The sequence below is a fragment of the Haliaeetus leucocephalus genome, unplaced genomic scaffold (assembly GCF_000737465.1).
Source record: "Haliaeetus leucocephalus isolate CR32 unplaced genomic scaffold, Haliaeetus_leucocephalus-4.0 Scaffold687, whole genome shotgun sequence".
NCBI lineage: Eukaryota > Metazoa > Chordata > Aves > Accipitriformes > Accipitridae > Haliaeetus > Haliaeetus leucocephalus.
The window spans coordinates 5775142-5798184 of record NW_010973123.1 but is presented as its reverse complement, the minus strand read 5'-3'; positions in this window follow the sequence as shown (position 1 = coordinate 5798184).

Here is a 23043-nt window from a genome sequence, read left to right as displayed (position 1 = left end):
ATCTTGGAGGAGAGATAACTGAAGTGGTATGAAATAGGGAGTCTGTAAAATAATAAGTAGAAAACAGACAGTGAGTAGGGAAGGATTAAGAAATGTTTCTCCCAATGGGGAGAATATTTGGCAGTGTATTTAAAATCAAAAAGAAATAGTCTTTTTGTCTCCAGTCCCTTAATTAAACTGTGTGACTCATTGCTCAAAAATGTTGTGGATACCAAAAATTCAGCTGGAATAAATACTGTATTATAAAGGTAGGTTCATGAAAGAAAATCCTGGAAGAGACTGTAAAATATGAAGATACAACATCTGGCTCAGGTAGTTTGAAGGGTTTGCTAGAGGAAAGATGAAACAGGCTTGCTGTGGTTTTATATTCTTCCCCTAAACCATCATTGTCAGAGATAATGTGCTGTGCTGCATGGACCTTTGGTGTGACCAAGGACAGCAGAGTCATGTCATCAGTAAAACATCAATACATTACAGCAGTGGCTGAAAAAAACCAAACTCTACTACTGCATACAGATTAAAATAGGAATTGTATGTGTGCTGTAGCCATTCCTGTAACTGGAGTATTTGGCTGATTAGCTGATGAGCAGCAGTGCTGCTCTGAATTGCCCTGACTCTTTTATGCCATATTTCTTTTTTAATTTTGAGGTGTAAGATTATTGCATTCTCTTTCTCTGAAGACCAGTGGCCTGTGAACCTGGTTACAGTTCAGGTTCCCCTGGAGACCTGGATTTTGAAGGCCTTCTGTATAGAATAACTATACTCCTTTCTGTCTTGCATCTAGTGAGTATTCTAACTATGGAAAGCTGGATGACCTGTACTTGGCAGCCTGCACAATATGGCTGAACAGCTAATGCTCTCACTCAAGCTCCTCTGCCTCTATTTGGAACTGTGGTGCTCTAGCAGAGATATTTCTGTCTGTAACAGAAATGGAAAGATTGTCCTTCTCCATATAGCACATTTTAGTTTTGCGGAAATACTGCAATGAGCTTGCTGCCATTGCTTACGCTCTTTTCTTTCACAAACACTCTAGCAGATTGCAATGCTCTGACTATTAGGACAGAGATACTGTTTTCACTGGAAGGCAGCGAGGTATGCAGAAGTGATGTGTTTCCAAGGCCTCTGTTTAGTGAGCAGATGGGCTGCTGCTTCTCATACTAATTGGACTACTTCAGTCAGCTGTGGCTTCCTTCCCAAGTATTAATCCATCGACTTTGAGGCTGGAACTCACAAAGAGATGGTTTATTGTGACCAGGTGGTCTAGGCAAGTGCAGCTATCAAGGTGTTGAGTGGATTTTTTGTTTGTACATATCTTCCTGTTTGGACATCCAGCAGCCTCAAAGACTCCAGCTGGAGTCCAAAACTCCAACTCATCCTAATCATCTTGCAGGTGTCCTAGACAGATGGAGATGTCATGGAAGTGCTTCGGAAGCACTCCTCCCTATCTAACTACCAGAATTTCTACCTTCTTAATGGTCTGATACAGTAGCTGGGCTCCTGCCGGTGCAGCCAGCCAGAGAGGCCTTGGGAAAGCCAGGAGAGAGCATAGTCTGCAACAGAGAGGGAACAAACACCTAAGTTTTGAGCAAATGTTTTCTATTTGCTTGGAAGTCTGTATCATGCCCTTCCCACCCAATAAGGAAACAAATATTCCAATTTTGTAGCAAAAATTCTAAAAGGCAAATGATTAAGCTATTGGCCAGGTATTGCTGCATATCAAACCATCACTATTGGACACTGATCTTGGAAGGATTATGAAGAATTTTGTTACACTGTCTACAAAAATACCTTAACTCTAATAAAAGAAGAGCTTAGCTGATAGGCAATGGGCTGCCCTTCTACCTCTGCTTTAAAACGCATCGTCTGTAATGCCTTCTGTATGTAATGTAGTGACTTTTTTTCCCCCATGCTATCAGCCTATTAAACTTCAGAAATAATCCAAAGTAGTTTGGAAATTTTTCCAAATCTGTTTTTAACAACAACAAAAAAAATCATCCAGCCTGTTGAAACTATTTTTTTTCAGGATCAAGTATTTCTCCTTCAAGAGTTTGCAGGAGACAAAGCTTCTGACATGGAATTTAAGGGCAATACGAGAGTTAGATGCAGATTACTTTTCCCTGTGCTTCTTAAGAACAGAGGAACTAGTTGGCGTGAGAGCATCCTCCAAGGAAGCAGAGGATTGAAATCTATCACCTGAATTAGAAGAATGTCCTCAGTCCTTGTCTCTCACATTCCAGCTACTGCCCTGGGTATTGTATACTTACTCTTTGTTGTTGCGGCTTTTGCACAAACACTGCAATCTTCATGGAAAATGACACAGTTGTGTGCTAGTGCAGACATAGGAAAGTGGGGGGAATCCCCTGTTCATACGTAACTACTAATACAGTGTAGGACTGCACTAGCAGAAGGTGGCTGATACCTACTCTGGGAAGAACAGTTATGTCACTAACAGGGCATCACACAACTGCAAAACGGAGAAGTGGTGATGCTAAGACTTGAACTGGTACTACCTTCACCAGGCAAACTACTCAGCTGTTCACAGTTATGAGACTGCTGCATTTATATATACACATCTTCATCTTATTGTCTTCTGGAGTGAGACTTTTTAAAAACCTGTTTACTCTTTACAGGACAGGAAAAAAGCTCTAGCAAGTGTTCTGTCTCACATGTTAAGTTGCAGTTATACTGAATTCCAATGGAGAAATCAAATCATCAGCCTGTGTTTAAAATTCTGGTTCTACCTTGGACTGAGTATGGCTATTATAATATTCTTTCTTCCCTTTCATACATAGCATGAGCTTTTTACAGTCCCATTTCACTACAGCATCCTAGAGAAAGCTGACCTCCTGACCTTATTTAAACTATGTTTTTCAGTAATACTCTACTCATTTCGCTGTTAGATGAAATGAGCATCAAGCTGCACACACGGCCCACATCCTTATGGAAGAATTAGGATCGTGCCATATCCATGCACAGTCCTGGGAACTTTAGCTGATAAATGTGCAATAACAGGATCATTTTAGGAACTTTTATCTTATACATTCCCAAAAGATACTGCAGCCATAAGAATCTGATGAGGAATCCTAATAGAACTACCCGTCATGTGAATAACTTTGCACAGCATCCTACCTGTCAGACCCCTGTTAATGTGCCATAAAGGAAGTTGTGCATACAGAACACTACCGGCATTGCTGGAACAATTGCAATAGATCATTTGGCAAGAAATGCATTTTTGTCATTCATCAGTCATTAAGTTCCATTAATATAAATGTGAGCTCGCTTCTCAATACAGATAGATGAATGAAATACAGAACATTGAATAAAATGTTTCTCGGAGAAAGGCATCAGTGGACTTGTAGTTTGCAGGAATACAATGAACGTTACTTGTCCTGAAAAAATTTCCTTTTTTGGATCATGGGAGGAAGGCTGGATACTCCAGGGGACAATATGATTTTGGTTCAAATGTGCAGGTAGTGATGAACACAAACATGGATGTTGTCTTGTGGTTACAACGGGATTTGATTTTTCTGTGCTTCCAACACTGCTAAGATGTTTAAGAAGCTTTTTATTTTTTATTTTTCTCCCAACTCAGGAAAAAGTAAATGTGCTACCCCTCTTCACTTTTTTCCTTTCTTCCTCTTTTCTATTTTGTAATCTTCACTGCTATTTGAATTGTTTTTCTGCCCAGACAGAGTTTTTGTCTAGACAGGACATCTCTAGTCTTTCTGAAGACAGTTATTTAAAGCAGAGTGTTAGAACAACATTTATCAATGTTATTTGCACTACACACCCAGTCTAGGCACAATCAAAACTCTGTTGTTCCTCACCCTTCACTTAGGACCAGAGTAAAATATGGTCCCTATCCATGAGTGCTTACAGTCTGATTTAAAATGTTGTTCACAGTAACGTTGTAAAATGCATCTTTGTGCAGCCTTAGGCTGCTGCCACCGTGCATAGACATGTCTGCAAAGGCTCCTGATTTAAATTCTCCCCAGTGTATGTGAGCTGAGAACTGCTGCCTGTATGCATGGAAAACCTCACTGATACAGTGAATGCCATTCTGACTCTGAGCACTCTCTCACCGTTAGCTCATGCCAGCCAATACTTAAAACACAACCGTTGCAAGATTGTATTTTGGGACTGGTTTATAAAATAGGCCTATCTTTTTGGACCATCCGCTGTAGATGGATGATTTTGTTTCGAGGAAGCTAAGTGAGGTGGATGGATATAGCCAGATGAGTGTCTCCTTTGAATTTTATAGTGTTGAATTTTTCTGTTTACTTGAAGACAAACAAACTGCTCTTAATTATTGTTTTCTTACTGAGGGTAATGCAAGCAAAGTGGTTTAGATGTACAGTGTATCAAAGCAGCTGTTGAGAAAGCTCTGATGTGTAATAGCATGAGAAAGCAGGATGGCAAAAAAAGCTGTTAGTCTTTCAATAGCATGAAAATTATTGTAGAGATAAGGGGAAAGAAGTTGAGAAGGATGTTGGGCAACAGTGAACTGCAGTATTGCTGTAAAGAATAGAAAGGTGTATTTTCAGAGGAAAAAATGCTAAGGAGCTAGGAGAACTGAACATCTGAGGAATATTCTTCAAGAAAAGACAGATAGTATGAGAGGGAAGGAGTTGCAGAGTTTAGTTAATGGGGAAAAGCCAGCTATATTGGCATGTAATGAGAAACTTGCTTGTGAGCTACATTGTGGGTTGATTTACATCCTGTGCGACTTACTGAAGTCACTAGGATTTCATGAGATGTAAATTAGACCAAATACCATCTCCTGGTGTTACTGAGACAAATTAGTTGGGTTAGAGGTTTAGAGGCTTTTACTGCACTTGATGAGAACAGCAATAGGAAAAAGGGGGCTGATAGCCTTAAGTGGGAATAGACATGATTTGAAGGTGCAAAGGGACGTTGAGTTAGTAGGACAGAAATACTGTGGTACAAAAAGCTCGGTGTTGAGAGCCTTTTCTAGGGGCCGGATTAAGGCAAATGAGGCATTCCTGAAGTCAAGAGTCATTAGAGTAGCAGCCAGAAACATAAGAGGTGGTTGCAATTTGCTGATGGTTATTCAGAGTAATAAAGTGTCTATAGGTAAATTAGAAAAGACTTTAGCTTTTTCTTTTTTTATAGGTGTGTGCTGAAGGCAACTAGAAGGGTTAACATGTTTAGGCCAAATCATCACCTGCTGTAGATTTAATTGAGATCAGCAGAATGTCGCTGCTTCCAAGGAAGTTGTACAGATTTATGCCAGTGCAGGTTTGGGACTCAGCCTTTTCTCTATATATTTTTCTCAAATAAATAGTACGTAGTTAGACAATGGACTTGAAAGGATAGTCAGGAAAACACACCAGAATACTAATGCCCTTGTAAGAATGATTTGTATTTTGCCTCTCAGAGAAATTTTGGAGGAAAATGCAGCAAATTAAAAAAGTAAAGTAATTACTATATTAATAAAAAAACAGCCACCACCCCAACACCTGATGCTGGATACCTACTAAAAATCAAAGGTGTTGTGGAGCTGGATCTGAAGAACTGAAAACTATTATGTAAACATAACTGTAAATCTTAAGGCCAGTGTAGGATGACAGTTTAGTCAATAGCAGGTGAAAAATCAAAATGAAAGTGCTGTGAACATCACAGTGGGGCAAAATAATAATATACATTTATCTAGCACTTAACATTTCCAGATTGTATGACCCTTAAATAATGTTGAAAGTTGCATTGGTCTTAGATGCGTGGTAAGAAATAAAGGATATGCTGTATTTCTAGAGAATATAGCTGAGCAAGCTGTTACTAGACTGGAGGGCTACATTAGAGAAACACTGTGATGAAGGAATTATGGGTAATTTAAAATAAGTAAGAGGGAATGAGTGCTTTCTGTCTGGATTTAATAAAAAATATATGTAGAGGTTAGATTGGGCAGCCCTTGGAAAACAAAGTGGTTGGTATTTGAGACTGAGTTAACTGGCGTGTTTAAGAGAATAAATTGGCAAACAACAAATTAGTTCTTTCTGAAGGAAAAATTAACTGTGCTATTAAAAATTGTTTTAAAGACGTTTAAGGAAATACACTGGTAAAGAGCAGCCATCATTCTAAGATACTGGTTTGGGTTTGTGTGCCGAGATTCTTTTGGGTAGCAGGGGAAGGGGCTGCGGGGGGTGGCTCCTGTGAGAAGCTTCTGGAAGCTTCCCCGGCCCAGGCCGAGCCCCTCAGCGAGGGCGGGCGGTAGCGCCTCTGGGAGAAGATGGCCGAGAGGGGAAACCTGCAGCGGGGGAGGAGATGGGGCTGCGAGAGAAACCCCTCTGCAGACACCGAGGGCGGTGAAGGAGGGGATGCCCCCGCAGCCCGCGGGGAGGCGGCAGGCTGTCCCCCCCCAGCCCACGGAGGGGAGCGGGGGAGCGGGTGCCCACCTGCAGCCCGGGGAGGGAGCAGCCCACGCCGGAGCAGGGGGATGGGATGGGATGGGATGGGATGGATGCCCCCCAAGATGGCCGGCCGGGCCTCCCCCGCGCTGGAGCAGGCTGGGACTGAAGGACTGCGCCCCGCGCTGGAGCAGTTGGTGAGGAACTGCAGCCCGCGGAGAGGACTCCCGTGGGAGAAGGTGGTGGAGGACTGTCTCCCGCGGGAGGGAGGGACGGGCCCCGCGGCGGAGCAGGGGCCGAGCGCCGAGGCCTCCTCCCCCTGAGGAGGACGGAGCGGCAGAGACAGCGTGGGAGGAACCGACCCCAGCCCCCGTCCCCTGTTCCCCCGGGGGGGGAGAGAGAACCGGGAGCGGGGCTGGGGCGGGCGGGGGGGGGGGGGCTGTTCTCGGGTCGGGTTGTGCTGCTCAGTGTCCTTGTTTTGCTTTGAGGGGCAGTAGGTTAAACCGATCTTGTTTCTTCCCCAAGTCGAGCCTGCCTTTTGCCCCTGACCATCAGTGGGGAGTGATCCCTCCCCATCCTTGTCTCGACCCACGAGCGTTTCTTTACATTTTCTCCTCCTCATCCTCACTGGGGCCGGGCCGGGAGGAGTGGGTGAGCGGCTTCGTGGTGCTTTGTTACCGGCTGGGCTTGAACTGCCAAAGATACCCAGCCTGTGTTTGCGTACCAGCCCCTTCTTGCCACCCCCCGAGAGCTGTGTGTCCCGGGGCAGGCCTGCCAGCGGGCACAGAGAAAGCGAGGGGGGGGGGGGGTGGGGGTCGAAACTTAGGCTTATCCTCAGCATTTGTGGAAAAGCAGCTGAAAGCCATGGGTCAAAAAGGGCCACCTTCTGCAGACCATATTATGCCTCGTACTCACATACTGACTTGATTGTGGGGGGAAAAAAAGAAAAAACTGAACAAAATGGTGATGATCTGTCCAAGTGATGAGAGATGTGACTGATCTCCCTGGGGCTAATTCTTTATATAAAGTTAAATGTACGCTTAGAAGGTTTCCTGGATACAGTCAGAAAGTTCATTCTCTTGCAAACTTGAGAAATAAATCAGGGTAAAATCATAGTAATTGACAGCTCTTTGGTCTGACTTACTTTCTGACATTGCCAGTTGACTTCATTACAGGAGCAGGGACTAAGGCACAACCCAAGTTCTCAGAAAAGGGACTGTGTTCAGAGTGCTGGATTTTGTGGTGAATTTGTATGATCATAGCCTTAGACAAATCTATTTTTGTAGTTGCCATATGTGACAGCTTTTCATAATTGCCATCTGTGGAATGAAAGGCAATTCAGGCAAAAATGTGCACAGTCGCAAATATTAGAAAATACGGCTATTATAAAAAGTCATAAGAACTTTATGCACATGTTCCATCCACAATGGAAAGGCCAGATTCTAATATCACGCATGATGCACAGTAACAGATTTTTCTTAGGTATGCCGAGATGCCCACGCTGCGTCTGAGATTAGAATCTGTCCCAAAAATGGATTATTGGGATATGAAAGAGCCAATGATGAGGAAAATCAAATTTTACTGAGGTTTTTTTTCTTACTCTTACTATGTGAGATTTGCCTTTCAGCATTGTTCTTGATCTTTGTAATTTATTATGAAAATTGGCAATAAAAATAATGACAAAATGTAAAAAATCATTTTCCTCCTTAAGAAATTTACATCATCAAATTAGGACAAAGAAGTGATCTCTCTACGCCCAGTTGCTCTGAGCAACTAGCAAATTTTGACTACATGAAGCATTAGCTGAAGCAAACAAGGACTCCATTACCAGGGGGATTCCCCTGAGGTGGTGTTATCAGGTATTGGTAGCACTTTAGTTCTGGTGTTGTGGAGGTTGTGTGCAGGTTAATTTACTCTGCAAATCCTATAAATAGTGGCAGTATCTTCATTTATTTAAATCCCAAAATTTGCTGTCTTTATTTTCCCCATATCCAGATACTGTCTTTTGTTCTTGTCTCTTTGTAGAGAAGGTAAATGAAATTTGGATACGAGCCACAATTATTCTTGGAAAATCACCCTGTGGCATTGATTTATATGCAAAATCTTGCCCTGCAGCAGCTTGACAGCTACACAGGGCTAGGGAGGCAAAGGCTACAGAGCTTCTCTCCTTCTTAAATGATGTATTTATGGCCCTTGTCTCTTGTCTTTAATTCACAGTGACCCAGGTTTAGCAAAAGGAAGTTGGTACAGCTATCCCATTCTCATCTCCAGAATAACCCAGCACTGGCCAGGTAAGAAACTCCCCTTGGATAGGGGAGATTTGATTTTCTAATGTCATGGGAAGATGAGGGGTGCAGTGAACGCAGCCCCCATGCACCACTCAGGGGCAGAGCTGAAGAAGCCCTGGCAACACTCCACAGTTAGAAAGCCCCTTGTGACTTTAGACTTCTTCAGCATTGAATAGCAGCTGCAGTAGGGTTTCCATGATTTTGGATTAAGAGAAGTTTCCTGGAATGCTATTTAGAGTGCAGAGGGGTGGCTGATGTTTTGAAGTGCAGAGTGTTCCTGATGACTTCCATGGAAATCACAGTATCAATTGGTTCTGAAAATGAGGCCCCTTGTCTAAATGGCCAGGTACGAAGAAAAGGACCAAACCCTTCAAAGTGTTTTGTTGGATCATTACTATATACCCATTTTACTATATCTGAACTGAACGGTTTTTCATTCAACAGAGGATTGTTACTTTATTGCAAACAAATGCAGACAAATTCTAATAGCAGATTCAGCATTTTTAGCAAAGACTACAAACACAAAAATGGTCAGTGCAAATGTTTTTCTAATCTACAGCTTCTCAGTTTTTTCTGAGAGCAATAACCTTGTGTTAGTGATGCTTCTAACGCCAACTGAGAAAAGCTATAAATCTTTATAACTCACAAGTGAAGCAATAAAATTTCAATGGCAAAATGTTTCTGTCTTCTGGAAAAGTTTCTGTCTTCTTGAAAATGTGAAAAATATGCCACTGTGTAGAGACAGAGAACTTTTGCAGGAAATATTCATTAAAACTGACTGTGAATATTCGATAAATACCCTGAAGTCCACATAGTTTTAAAATGTTATTTTTAATCAAGATTTTGCTTTTCAAATATTGTTGTAACTAACCATCTATCTTCAAATATTCTGAAAATAGAAGAATTTCATTTGTCATGTGTAAGCTATATAAATGGTAGCCAGATGCTGTAAAATGAGCTACTTTTTTAGGCATACATATTAAGGTATTCCTTTTTACAAGGAGTTTTGAGTATAAAAATTATATATTTGCTCATCTTTATATAATATAAATTCAAAAATATTTTTTTCTTTTAAAAACATAGTAGTTTTTACCAGAAATATCATAGAATGTATCTGCAGTTGTAGATTTTTAAGCTGCAGCGTCAACAAGCAAATAGAGTTATACAGGATACTACATCAAATGAAACTTCAATGCTGTGCATCACCAAAACGTATGTTTCACATCTCACTGCATCCTTTCTAGTTGTGTTCTAGTTTCACACAGGGACACCAAGACCCTAAAAAAGTCTTATGCATGCAGATAATTAATATGCTGCCTTGTAACAAGTATGGAGGACCCTAAGGGGTCAGTCTGTACTGATACTTTGTTTTCATTCTTTTGCAGTTTCAAATTAGCTGAAAGGTTATTGGTGTCAAGTCTCTAGTTCAAAATCTTCTACTATCTGGGCAGTTTTAGTAAGGTTTTGAAACTGCATGATACTGTTGCTGATGTAGCAAAGGGTTAGAATGAAAGATCTTGTTTGTACAATATTATGAACAATAATTGGACTTTGATAGTGGACATGAGGATCCCAGTATCGTCTTTGCTTTTTTGTGACTTCTCTGACCCTTATGTCCTCTGCAGTCACACAAATCTCCATGTGTATGGGATAAATAAATTCCTTCATTGTCATAAAAGAAAATAAGAACAAGGGATTGGAAAACACTGTCATTAATTACAGTTCCCTGCTTCATCAGGACAACATCATGTAGTCACTTCTATGGAAATTACTCTACACAACTGTAAATGAAAGTAAATTTCTTGTTGCACCATCTCACTTGAAAACGTGTCCCAGGAATATAATGGAGGAATAGCTAAAATTATTTTTTCTTATATAGCCTTAATGTATGTATGATCAGTTCACACACATTTGTCCTTGGAATTATTTCTTCTCTGGTCCTGAAACAGCAGTGCTTCTCCCTCCCTCATGCTTATCGTAGTGTATTTATGGACAGCAATATTTTCCTCTCTTAACTTTGTAAGTCTTGTAAAACTGGCAATGTACAGTAGCTAGACTTCTTTGCTATCACTGCCTTTTCTCTAGCTGTCTTCCACTGCACATTAATGCTTAAATTTATTTACCTTGAATGTGAGGATCAGAACTCTGCAGATTTTTGCAGAATGTGGTTGGCAATCTGAATTTTGAGCTTCACAACTGCTAGTTTCCATTTCCTCCTTTCCCCTCCCCTCCCCCCCTCTTTTTTTTAACCATTGAGTTAAACAAAGTCAAGTCAATCTTAGATTATATTCTGTTAATGTATCATTTTGCTGTGTATATTTTAGTCTAAAATTAGGGCAAACTTTTAAAGAAAAACTCATCTTCTATATTTAGTTAAAATTCTTATAGAAAACTGAGTATTCAACATAAACATAGAACATGCTTTGATTTTCAGGTTTTCATTAAATCAAAGAGTATAATTAATAAATGTAATTTCACATCAGTATTAATTTCTCTTACATAGTGGATGTGCAAGTGTTTTCTAAAAATAAAGGCAATACATGAAGGAAAAGGATATAACCGCTTCAGAAGTTGGGGCAACTTTGAAAGACAACTGCGCGGGGTTTTTCATATTTTCTAATCCTTCTTTTCTACTTTTTTGTGTTTCATTGGTGTTGATATCTGCAGAGTGTAGCCTAGCTTTGTATAGAGCATGGTAGTTAGCAGCAGCAGTCGCTGCGTAAAGTAGTGGAACATGGTTGAGGTCTTCACGTTAGGCTGAAGAGGAGAGAACGCTGAGTCATAAAGATCTTCCCATTGCTGCTGAGAGCTTCACTGCACAAATGGTCTATTGTCCACTTGTGTCTTGGTCTGAAAGCATCTACCTGATGTAGTACTAGCCACCACATGTGGAAAATTGACTTGAGTGAGAGGCAAATTAAATCTTCCTGCTTTCTTTTATTTCTCTAAAAGATATACTAAACCATGCAAATGTTACTCTTATGTCTGAGTTACTTCTTTAAAATGTTACAAGTGGCTGTAGAAGTGATTGTACTTCAGAGCTGCAGAAGCTCTTCTGGGGCCCTGTTCCAGCGTGCACCACTTTCTGCTTTCATATTGGAGCCACTTCAGAGAAACTTAGATGAAACTAAATCATGAGCTTCCTCCAAGGAGGGAACAAAATAAGTTTTCTTTTAATGCTGCTTTTGTGCCAAATGCTGCATACCAAATTTGTGGTATAAAATCCAGGGGAAGTTGGGAGGAAAAAGGTTGATGTTAGGTGGTACTTTTCTTAAGTTTACTGGGGATAGAAAACATTTACATGGGAGAATATTTGCACTGGATCCTTGTCTGACAGCGAAGCAAGCACCCATGCCTTTTTTTCTCCTGACATTCTGCTTGTTGCAAAGTTAGGTGTATGTGTAGCTTAATGCGCTACAGCTGGGGTTCTGTCTCTTTCTTACTCATTCCAAAACAGGCAATGGCTTTAGCTGAGTCAGAATTTCATCTTTATTTTCACCTCACTAATCTCACATTTTTACCTGATTTCAAGGTAGGACCACAGCCTAAGAGTAAAGAATGCTCTTCACCCCATCACTGTCCCTTCAGCCAGGACTTTCGGTGCCTAGAGAGCTTCAAACAGAGCTTCCTATGGCAATGTGGAAAAATGCGACTGTTACTGAAGCAGCCTAAAAGTAAGGCCTTCCAACCACTACTAAAGATAGAAACTGCTTTTCTGTGGAGGTAATGTTGCTACATGATTCTCCTGTCAATTTCCAAATGATTTTCCTTCAGTATTTCTCTTAATTTCCCATGCCATTCAGCCCTGCTATGTTGTGAAAAATAACCGACACCTAGTTTGGCCTGTGCAAGGCTGGAGCCACACTTCCTCTTAGGGCTGACTGGAGCTGAAAACAGCCAAGCTTCCTCTGGCAGTAGACTCCTAGAAGCAGTAATTAAGTAATCCTGATGATGGCTTTGCCATTGTGAAAATATTTTAAGCCAGTGACAACTTCTGTAGTTGATGGGGGAGTGAGGACTGGAATGGTTACTACTTCACTCACCCCAGCAGCAGGATCTTTTCCAGGGTTAAGTTCCCCTTCTGCTCCTTCTGCCCTTCTCTGTGGCCCTGATTTGCCTCTCATCTTCAGAACAGCAGAGCCTGGTTTTCTGTGCACCAGCGGGAAGCATCCAGCTGGCTCTCCCTCCTCTCTCTGCACCTGGGCCCCTTCAGCAGCAGCCCTAAGCACTCAGTCTCAGCCTCTCAGGTCCTGTGCGTGGTGCTGGAGCTGGGGAGTCTCCTGATGTGAGGAAACGTTCCCCATCAGGTCTTGTAGCTTGATGCTGAAGCGTTGTCATGGCAGATGGAATCTGTAGGGAGTTTAGATAAAAAATTTCTATTAAAAAAAAAAAGCTTGCAAATTGGTTAAAAGCATCTCTCAGATTTGAGTAACCCAAGTATCTGGCCTTCCATGTTTCAAGCTTTTTTTCTAGATTACGGTGATATTTGAGTGTCATGTAAATACACCAGTTAAATTATTTTTAACAAGAAAAAAATATTTTGTCTTAATTTTATACTTCAAACTGACTAAAACTTTTTTAAAATATTCCATTAAATTCAGGTGTGGGATGTACTTGTGGTAATAAATAGCTAGATACAAGATTTTATAACAGGAACCATTAGACAGCCTCATTTTATCTGGGGAAATAAGTACTCTTTTTCACTTTAAAATTAAAAAATAAAACATCACAAAGTGAATTCTGAGGACACTAAGTCATTAGAGAAAAATCCAGTTGAAATCAAACTCTTATGGATTGGCCAAACAGCAAAGGGCATACTCATATCTGTAGAAAAATTATTTCAGGCTAACACAAATTTATTGAAAACATCTGCTCCACTAATTAGCATACTGGGTACTTATCATCTTTAGTTGTTCAAAATGCCAGACTGTTTCATTACAACAGGAGGTATTGTGATGTAGAAAAGTTCAACCAGGACTAAAAAGCAGCTATTGCTATTGATTTTTTTTAAATATTAAATATTAATATAATTTTTTGTGTTTTATTGTAACAATAAAAAATAGTAGTACTAGTAGGTCATATATGTCACGAACAACCTCTGCCAAAGCATGAAGTACAAATCTACAACAAAATTTTCATCTAATAATAAAATTTCAAACTCTTTCTTAATTGTAAATATCCAAAAAGTATCCATTAAACCCTCCAATTCCTATTTTAATGGAATATTTTGAAAATGTTTTGTTTCATCTTGACAATGTTTTTTACACTGCCTGCAAGATACAAATTCCAGAGCCCTGTCTGTTAATCAGCAGAATCTGTTTACCATGAAAAAATGTCATGGTAATCTCTGATTGCAGATAAACACTTTCCTTTGGAGAATTATCATTATTAACATAGCAGGTTCAACTAACATTTGTGGCAGCCACAGAGAGAGTATAGCTGGCTCAATCCCTCTTACTTTTTCTTCCATCTTCATATTATTCTTTTTTGTTGTCTCAAACCCTAGACTCTGGCTTTTCAGCGTTTCAGCTATTTGCTGCTCTTAAACGTTACCAAATATTGGATACTTTTTACTGAAGTTGAAAGCAACTTTGAAAACAGACATATGACATTCTAACATTTAGGGCTGCACACCACTTTCTCACTTGGGACAATGTGGAATGAAACAATGGCTACAGATAGAAGAAAAATGTGGTTCTGCTGAACCCAACCCAAACCTCACCATGGACAAAGTGGGCTGAGCCAGGGAGTTCTTGAGATCTGTATCATCTCCACTGAGGACTCATTTTATATCTATAGGCAAGTCATTTAACTGTCTCTGGATCAAATTCTCCTTTGTTGTAAATCCATGAAGCTTTGTGTGTTTCATGGTACGTGTGTCAGCTGAGGAATTTACCCAGATTCTTTCGCTGGAATATGTCAAGTTGGTGAATGGACTCGGCATAACCCCTCTAATATTAAAGGTTCATAAGACATTTTGGGCTTTAAAGATTAAAACCAGGCTGATAAAAAATGATTGCTTGACTCCCACACTACTGCTTTTAAGAATAACATCAATTTAATTTTGAGTAGGAATATATCAATCTGACCCTAAATCAATGCAAATGAAAAAAATTTTGTTACCAAACAAGCACAAAGATATGTTCTGCCATTGTTTAACAGAAAGTCAAGGTTGTGCTACATTTATGACTGTTTCTTTCCACAGCTCTGTCAGGGATATAATTTCAGAAACTTTCTATATGCTAGATGTTCAGTTGGTTTATTTTTCTTTCTCTTTAGGCTTGCATAGATTTTAGACTACTTCCCTTAAAAGACGAAAACTCTTTGGAGTAAAATATTATGGTAGATTCAGTCATGTCTACTGTAGTAAGAAAATTTGTACTTGATAGCTCTTCTTGTTATTATCAGTTCTTTCAGCACAATGTGAATTTTTTCTTGACTTTCTTCAGTAATTTTGTTTATTGTGAATTACGTTATTCTAAATTATTGTGCTGTCAGGGGGAAGGGCTAAAAAGAACTGTCAGTAAAAGAGAGGTCGACTGTGGTTCTCAGGCATTATATTGGTGTTGCATATGCAAAATCACCTTTGCTAGGGCTATGGGTGACACCGTACAACTCTGAATGTTCTTGAACTGTTGCTGTTGTGGTAGGTAATAAGGGTAGATACAAGGCTCTTCTGGGGTGAGGGAAATTTACTTCATTGCCTTTCCCAAAAGTTACTGCTTTTGGAAGTGGAGCATGGTGGAGCCAGAAGGTTGCTTTATTCTTTGATAATAGTATCAATTTAAAAAAAGTCACGTCCAAGCATAAAAAAAAATGCCTAGTTCTTGGACAGTGTAACTGGTAGCAGAAGCACATTGCTAGGACTCCATCTCTAAAACATACCTTCTATGGCTTGCATATAAATCCCATGGCATGGGAAAGCACAAAACTGAAGAAGGTGTCAGACTGCATTTATTTTAATTTTTTCCTCTGTACAATTAATGCGAGTTAACGGAAGGAGTAACTGCTCTGGCATCCCCTTCCAACTGCAGATTTTTTACTCCCAAAGGTCTCTCTGGAACGTGAGGGAGCAATGCTGCAGGAGCTGGTAAAAGCCACTAATTAGAACTGTAATTAACAGATAAGGATACGTGAGGAATCTTCTCATATGGGATTCCAGTACAGCATTTCAGCTATAGTTTCTGTCAGTGTTAGGTCCAGCATTAGCCGCCTCGGATTTTGCCTAGAAGTAGAACAAATGTTCTCTGTAGAATTAACAGTAAAGCATTTTATGTGCAGCTGCATGGAAGCTTTAAGGCAATTGGCTGATCAGACTCACTTCTATCTGCTGCAGCTAATTGTGCTGTTGGAGGAAATGAAAGTTCAGGGATCATACGGTAGAGCTATGTGATGAAGAAGGGCTTTTGAAAGCAGGGAAGCTTGCCTTTCAGGGAGAATAAGATTTGTAACAGGAGAAGAGCCTGAGTGAAAGTTCAGGGAAAGAAATTCTGGGTAGTTTGATGTCATTTAGGGGAGGTAGCCTGATTCTTCAGCAGCTCCCAAGCCCTTGAACAAAGTTTTAAGGGCATGAAGGCACTCGTTCCAGCCCAAAAGAACTGGTAGCAGAAGAGCTGCACACTCTGAAATATGAGCAATACCTTGACAAGGTGCAACTCCTAGCAAGATGCAATACCTAGATATATAATTTTGGGAGGAGGAGATTGTGATTCTTAACTGGATGGTAGACAGTTCACTGACAAATTCAGGTAGGAAATAATAACATGCTGCAGGGGAAAAAAATAAAATAAATGAGGCTGTATGCTGCGTAAGCGTTGGCTAAAGTGCTTCCACTGTAGGAAGAGAAAATTGAAGTGGTAATTAACTTAATCCATTACTAAAATGTGTCATTCGTGTTTTCATACATTGCTTTCTTCTTTTTAGCATCCCCAAAAATGCCAATATTGGTAAGTTTAAAAAGGTGATGAAATATTCACACAATATCTGTATATTCCTAATACTTCAAAATATTCACCTGACTGATACACTAGTTAATTTAGTCAAGACAACAATCAAAGTTTAATGAATGCGGCATTTGTGTGATGTTTGCGATAGCTTGGCTAACAGTTGCCTTGGGAATCAATAGTGATGCTTCCCCTTTGAGTACCAAAAAGCCAAAGGATTTGCACTGGACATGCTTGTGATGCTCAAAGCAAGACTGCAGCCTAACAGGGTTGGAGGAGGGGAACTCCAAAAAGGTTAATTGAATGGCAAGAAACATTTCTTTCTGCTACTGTGGCAAAGATTCTGTAAACTGTTCTGTATGCTACTGGTTTGCCTTCATGAGGGCTTGTTAAGCACTAAGGCAGGGTTTGGCAGTGCTCCTGCAATTCAGCAAGCAGCGCACCAGGTGGGAGACTGTAACCAGCACAGGGTAGCTATCAGCTGAGATAAGCAATAGAGCCCCAAATGCCTCATTTTCAGCAGTGAACTAATCCTAATAATATCTGTTACAGAAGTGCTGTCTTCTGAATTTTTTGCTTCTTATTATTCAGTAGGAAAAAAAAACCCTGGCTTTGTAGTCTTTCCTAGTGATCGTTCAAATATGCAATAAAACCAGCAGTGGGCTGAGCCTTATTTGTTCCAGTTCACAACTGCAGCCCTTATAGATTCAGAGAGTAACTTTCTTCTTATTTTGAGACCTCTGGTGATAACATTACATCTTTCCTTACTGCTGTCTAAAGGTTTGGATCGGTGCTTTGCTGGCCATGGAACAATATAGTCTTTCCAAGCTGTGAGGGAGGTTTTGTTCTGTTGCATAAGGGGGTTTTTGATGAAAAAGAAAACTCTTTGTATGTTTTGTGGAGGCATGCTGCTGCCAGTGCCTTGATGAACATTTGCAAATATGAGAGAATTGATAGGTTAAATATTGCAGTACTAAGAGCCTCTCTCTGTTACAGTTTAAACTTTTACTTACAACCTTAATTAAGAGGCAAAGCTAAAAGTTCTGCAACCTAATACTTCTAAAATGGGTGTGCTGGAGTCTGAACTGAAGCTCTGCTGCTTCAGTAACTAAACAAAGGTACTTATTAGACTAAAAATACTGTGTTGAACATCAGGAAGTCAAGTTATATCAGCTTAATATTAAATTATGTTCTTTCATATACATCATTATCTCCTACCATAAGCTGTGCAGCTGTTCATGAAATCTGCACCCAGTCTATAGTTTGTGACATATCTTGAACAGATATTTTATCAAAAAAGCCACCATGTCTAACCTTGTAGTCATCAATTTAGAATTTCTTACATTTACCTGTTAATAAATGTATACCTTCCTTTATATATGCATTCCAGCAGTGTCATGTGTATGTTCTAACAATTACCCACATTTAATGCTCCTTCGTGACCTTTATGCATGTAAGGAGCAATGAAAATGCACTTGGGACTTGTACGTGTCATGGTCGAGTTTAATCTTTCATGATTGAAAGAAGCTGAGCGTGGAAGATAGAAAATAGTGCAGTAATTGTTTCTTATTCTGGAAAATACTGTTCAGATTGTATGTGCTGGAAATACCATCATTTAGTGCTTTATAGAGGACTGTCTTCAGCCACATCGTTGGAGGTATTGAGGTTCTTCCATCATAGGAAGATGATCACAGTCCTCGAATTAGTAGCAATGCTCCTTGGGTTACTGTATGCCTTTGATTTTTCCAACTTACGTGTGCACTGTTTTTTAAAGTTAAAATGTTGTCCTTCTGGTAGATTATTGGATGCAGCTCCCTGTTAATGGAATTACTCTTGGCTGAGAACTAGAGAGAAAACGACTGATGAAGATTGCTAAATTTTCTAAAAAAATGTAGATATGTGACTTCAAGCTGCACAGTTGGTTCCATACTGAAAACAGTATCTTTGAAAACTTAAATGAAGATTAGATATATTCAGGTATCACATGTGAATATGAGAGAACCATTTTTTCCTAGGATGCTAAATCCAACAGATTTTGAAAATTATACCATTCTTTGCCTGAAGACTGGTTACTCTGAAAAGCATACTTAGAGACTAGTTGGAATTCTTGCTCACTGACTGTGAATCATGGCATTTTCTACCAGTAGTCTCATGTCTCCGTCTCTCCAAGAGCTCTAAGGAAAAAGAAGGGCAACATTCATATGGAGAAATTGGTTTCCCCCCTCTCTGTGTATTAACTTCACTAGTTAGAAATGAGTTAAGAGTTTATTAGTATTCAAAGTTCTTCACTATTCAAAAGGTTTGTTTCTGTTTGCTTTTGGCTTCATTTATGGTAGAAGAATAGTGGAAAGCTCATTTTTAGGGATTACGCTTCCTTGTTCTCCCTGACGTGTCATAATTGCATAAGGGTTGAGACATTTTCCTCCTCCTGTTTTTTGGATGGGATCCGCAGCAATATAACTGATAAAGAAATGGCATTGACTCTGGCTCTGGAGTTAGAGGGACAATTCTTATGAGAAGAAATGGTCATTTATTCAGGGGATGAGCCAGTACCAGCTGCAGTGATGTATTTTTCTACATAGGTAAATGAACTGTGAAGTAAAGGTTCGTTAAGCAAAGAATATCAAGTATGCAGAAGACTGTAGAAGTTATTGAATACAATGTAGACGAGCAGGAACTGAAAGGACTTAGAAAAGTGATGGCATCATAGAACTGATAGATTTTCAAAAACAAATATTTGAGCTTTAAAAATAGTTTTTATTGCATTTCTTAAGTCTCCAAGTATTTCGTAGTAACCTCTTACCTATTATAATTGCTTAGTTGCACTGAAATTGTTGCAAGGTTGGCAAGTTTCCAGGGTAGCATCAGCCTGGTTCCAGAGGGAGGTGGACACCTTTATATTGTTGAGACTTGGGCATTTCAATGGGACCTGTGAGGAAGGGTAATAACTAGTGGGAATGAGGATGGTGGAATTTGGCCCTAAATTAATGCCTGTTGTAGCCTTGAGGGTCTGTGTATATTGCCAGCCTAAGCTATTGCTTCTAAGGGCTTGTTTTGTATATTGCTTACAAAGATTTATTTTAAACAAATCTCTGATGGTCATTGTAAATCAGTGCTTTAGCTTTTAATTATTGTCTAGGCAGCTGGTTTTCTGAATTATATTCAATGTCACAAGTATTTTTTTTTTCTTCTGAATTCCAAAAAGTCACTTTTAAATACAAGGTGTCTCAGGTTCACTTTATCTGAGAAATAAGAAACCTGAGAGGATGTAAGATAATTTAGCTGATGTTTCAGTGAGAGGGTGTCAGAGAGAGACTAAGATAAGAGAATGAAGTAATTCAAGTTACGTATGGACTGATACATTGACTTCAGATTATGAGCCACAATTTCTTCTTAATTTATTTTTTGACACTTTTTTTCTTCTCAAGGAACACATTTTGCAGGAAAAAAAAAAAGGAATGTGGTAGTGCTTTTACTCTGTAATATTAATTTTGTTCAATTAGTATGAGTTTTTAGTATATAAATCTGCATATTAAAAAAGTGAAAAGGCTGGGATTTACATGTTTTTTCCTTAACAAATCCTTTAAATTCTCCTCTGGTTATTACAAACTAGCCTTGCAGTTACGGTTTAAAGGTTAGCTAACAGCTTTTTTAGAAGATGGGGAGGGTTTGGGGTCTAACACAGACATTAATGAAAACATAGATTAATTGTTGAAGGTGTATTTTTACTGATACAGTACACAAATTTACTTCTTTCTCTTTTAAAAAATTGAGCTAGGCTCAGCTAATAGAAACTGTTAAAGTACAAAATTTAACATAAGAGAAACATTCCTTCCTACAATAAAAATGAGGATTATGATTTATTGCTTTTAGCATACTATAACAGTATCTTGAAACAATCTGTATTTGGAGAGTTATGTGAGATAACATTACAAGCATTCTGGAATCACACTGTGACAGTCCAGTGAGCCCAAATGGTCATTGCAGGCAAAATGGCAGGTTGAATGGAATGAATGAGATTGTGTATTTGATACACTTCATATTCAAAAGCTCTATGCACACTGTGGCATACAAAACTTCGCTATGGGCAAATAGGGAGCATACCTTATATGCATAGCAAGGAGTTTATTGTTAATCTAATACAAGAATGATTACTAATCCAGATCTACTTATAGAAAAAGAATAAAGAAAAAAGAATGCAGTTTCAGGAACATGTCCTAATAATGAAACAGTTGCAACTGTTGCATGCTCCTTAGTACCGACACTCTTCTCTCCAGTGTGTTATCCTTGCCCTTGCATGGCTTCCATGAATCACAAGACTGGGTGCTCATCTTCCTCAAGAAAGGGGAGGGTGTTACATGAGCCATCTGCAGCCCCTGGTTCTTCATTAAGAGGAGAATTTTGACTTTGGGGTTTTCCTCTACCCTGTTCCTGGGTCCAATAAGTTAACTAATGAGAGTCATTCACTTTTTCTTTCTTTGTGGGTTCCTAATTTCACCTTATGCACAATTCTTTATATATACATATGTACTCCTTGTTCACATTATTATCCATAAGCCAGTTCCATGATCACATTCCTTTTGTGACAGTAGTTAACTATTCATGATTATATCCCTGGGGCCTCTAGTATCATCCTCTGCCTTTATTTGAAGGCCTCTACCATCATCTCATAACTGTCAATAATTTTGAGAGCAGTTTGGGATATCTTATGAGTGACCTGGGGATACTTAATCGTAACTTGACGTTAAATTTAGGGCATGGCCAGAGCATTTAGCATATGGTTCTTTACAGTTTGGTACTGATCCTGCCTTCTAGAGGCTATTTAATTTTTAACTCTTGTCTTTTCTCTACTGAAATGAAATAAGTAATTCTCTTGCCTCCGAAACCAGCGAAAAAAATAAAATTAAAACTACTGCTATAATACTTGAATTAAATAGTGCAGAACAGCTGCAAAACTCCCTTATAATTGGTCCTGGTGATTGTCTTTCCTGGAGACTATCCACTTCATACATAAAACATGCATGCATGTATCTCCATTGCTACCACAAGGTCTTGGCAAGTCTGTTTTTCTGTATATCAAATTAATGGTCTGAGACTTCGTTCGTAACAGTTATTTCAGTAATTTCTGAATTTTCTTTTATCTGTAATTTTTGTTCCCAATAATTTAGTATTTATTATTATTATGAAATAATGTTCATATTCAAAACTTTGGATACAACAGAGGCAAAGTATTGAGCAGCTCATGTTACCTTCTGTTTAATTCCATGTTTACGCAAAATAACGCAGCAGAAACTTAGAGTAGTTGGCAGTAATCAGGTATCTACAACACAATGAAACAATATTTTAATAAATGGAATCTTTCCTTAATTCAAGACAGCAAGTCAGTTCTTAATGTTTGCTTCTTCTAAGCTAATGTGTCGAATTGTGGTGTACAGTTTTTAACAGGTATCTTTCTTACACCATGGGGAAAAAGTTAGAGAAAACAGCAAACCAGAGAAAATATTTATAAACTTTCATATGTAAAAGGAACTGTCATATATAAAATGCCTCATGTTTTTATAAAATGAAATGTCTACTTGGAAAAGCATTAATTTAAGAAATACAGTGGAGTACAAAAAAATCTTCTTAACATTGGGGTTTGGGTTTAGAATACACTTATGTGCCCATCACACTGCAGACACTGTTATAGAGCTGTACTCTCAGGATTCTCTGAACTGCTGAAAGAGAGGATCGTACTCATTTTAAATCCAGAGTTTAAAAAGCTTACTTCAATAAGATACTGAGTTGTGTCAGTAACTGATGAAACTTTAAACAAGATATACTGGAATGGTGTGATACGGTCTAACCTCAAATCTGTCCCTGTAATTTTTATTTCTTGCATCTGTAAGGAGGGGAGAGATTTGTTAGATCAGTGGATCCACTTTGCCCCTGCCTGGGTACATGGTTTTATTTAAAATATGTTCCAAGATTTTTCAGTAGCTGTAATCGAAGTCCCACATCACTTACACAAAGCTTCTGAAGTGGATGCCATGGAAGCTTTGGCCCTTCTGGTCAGTATATTCTAGTGAGTATTGAAGAGAAATTAATTTGAATAAGGTAATCAAATTCATGCTGATCATGATATGATCAGAGATACATTTTTCCAGATGAAAACTGAAATCTGTAATTCTGCATGGCTCTAAAATGAATCCTATTATATCTATTGATGTAACTGTCTTGCATAAAAATATCCATTATGAGAAGTAGTAAACAATTGTAGTAGTGGTTTTACTAGAAGATAAGAGAATGTAACAGGTACAGCAACACTTAGAAAACTGATGAGTTGTGTATAAGAACATATATCCCTCCTCCCAGTAGTGCTTTCCATTAAGAAATGAATCAAATACCAGAATTCCCTTTTCCAAGCCCCAGTTAACTTTGCATTTCTTTGATTGGATCTCCCTAACT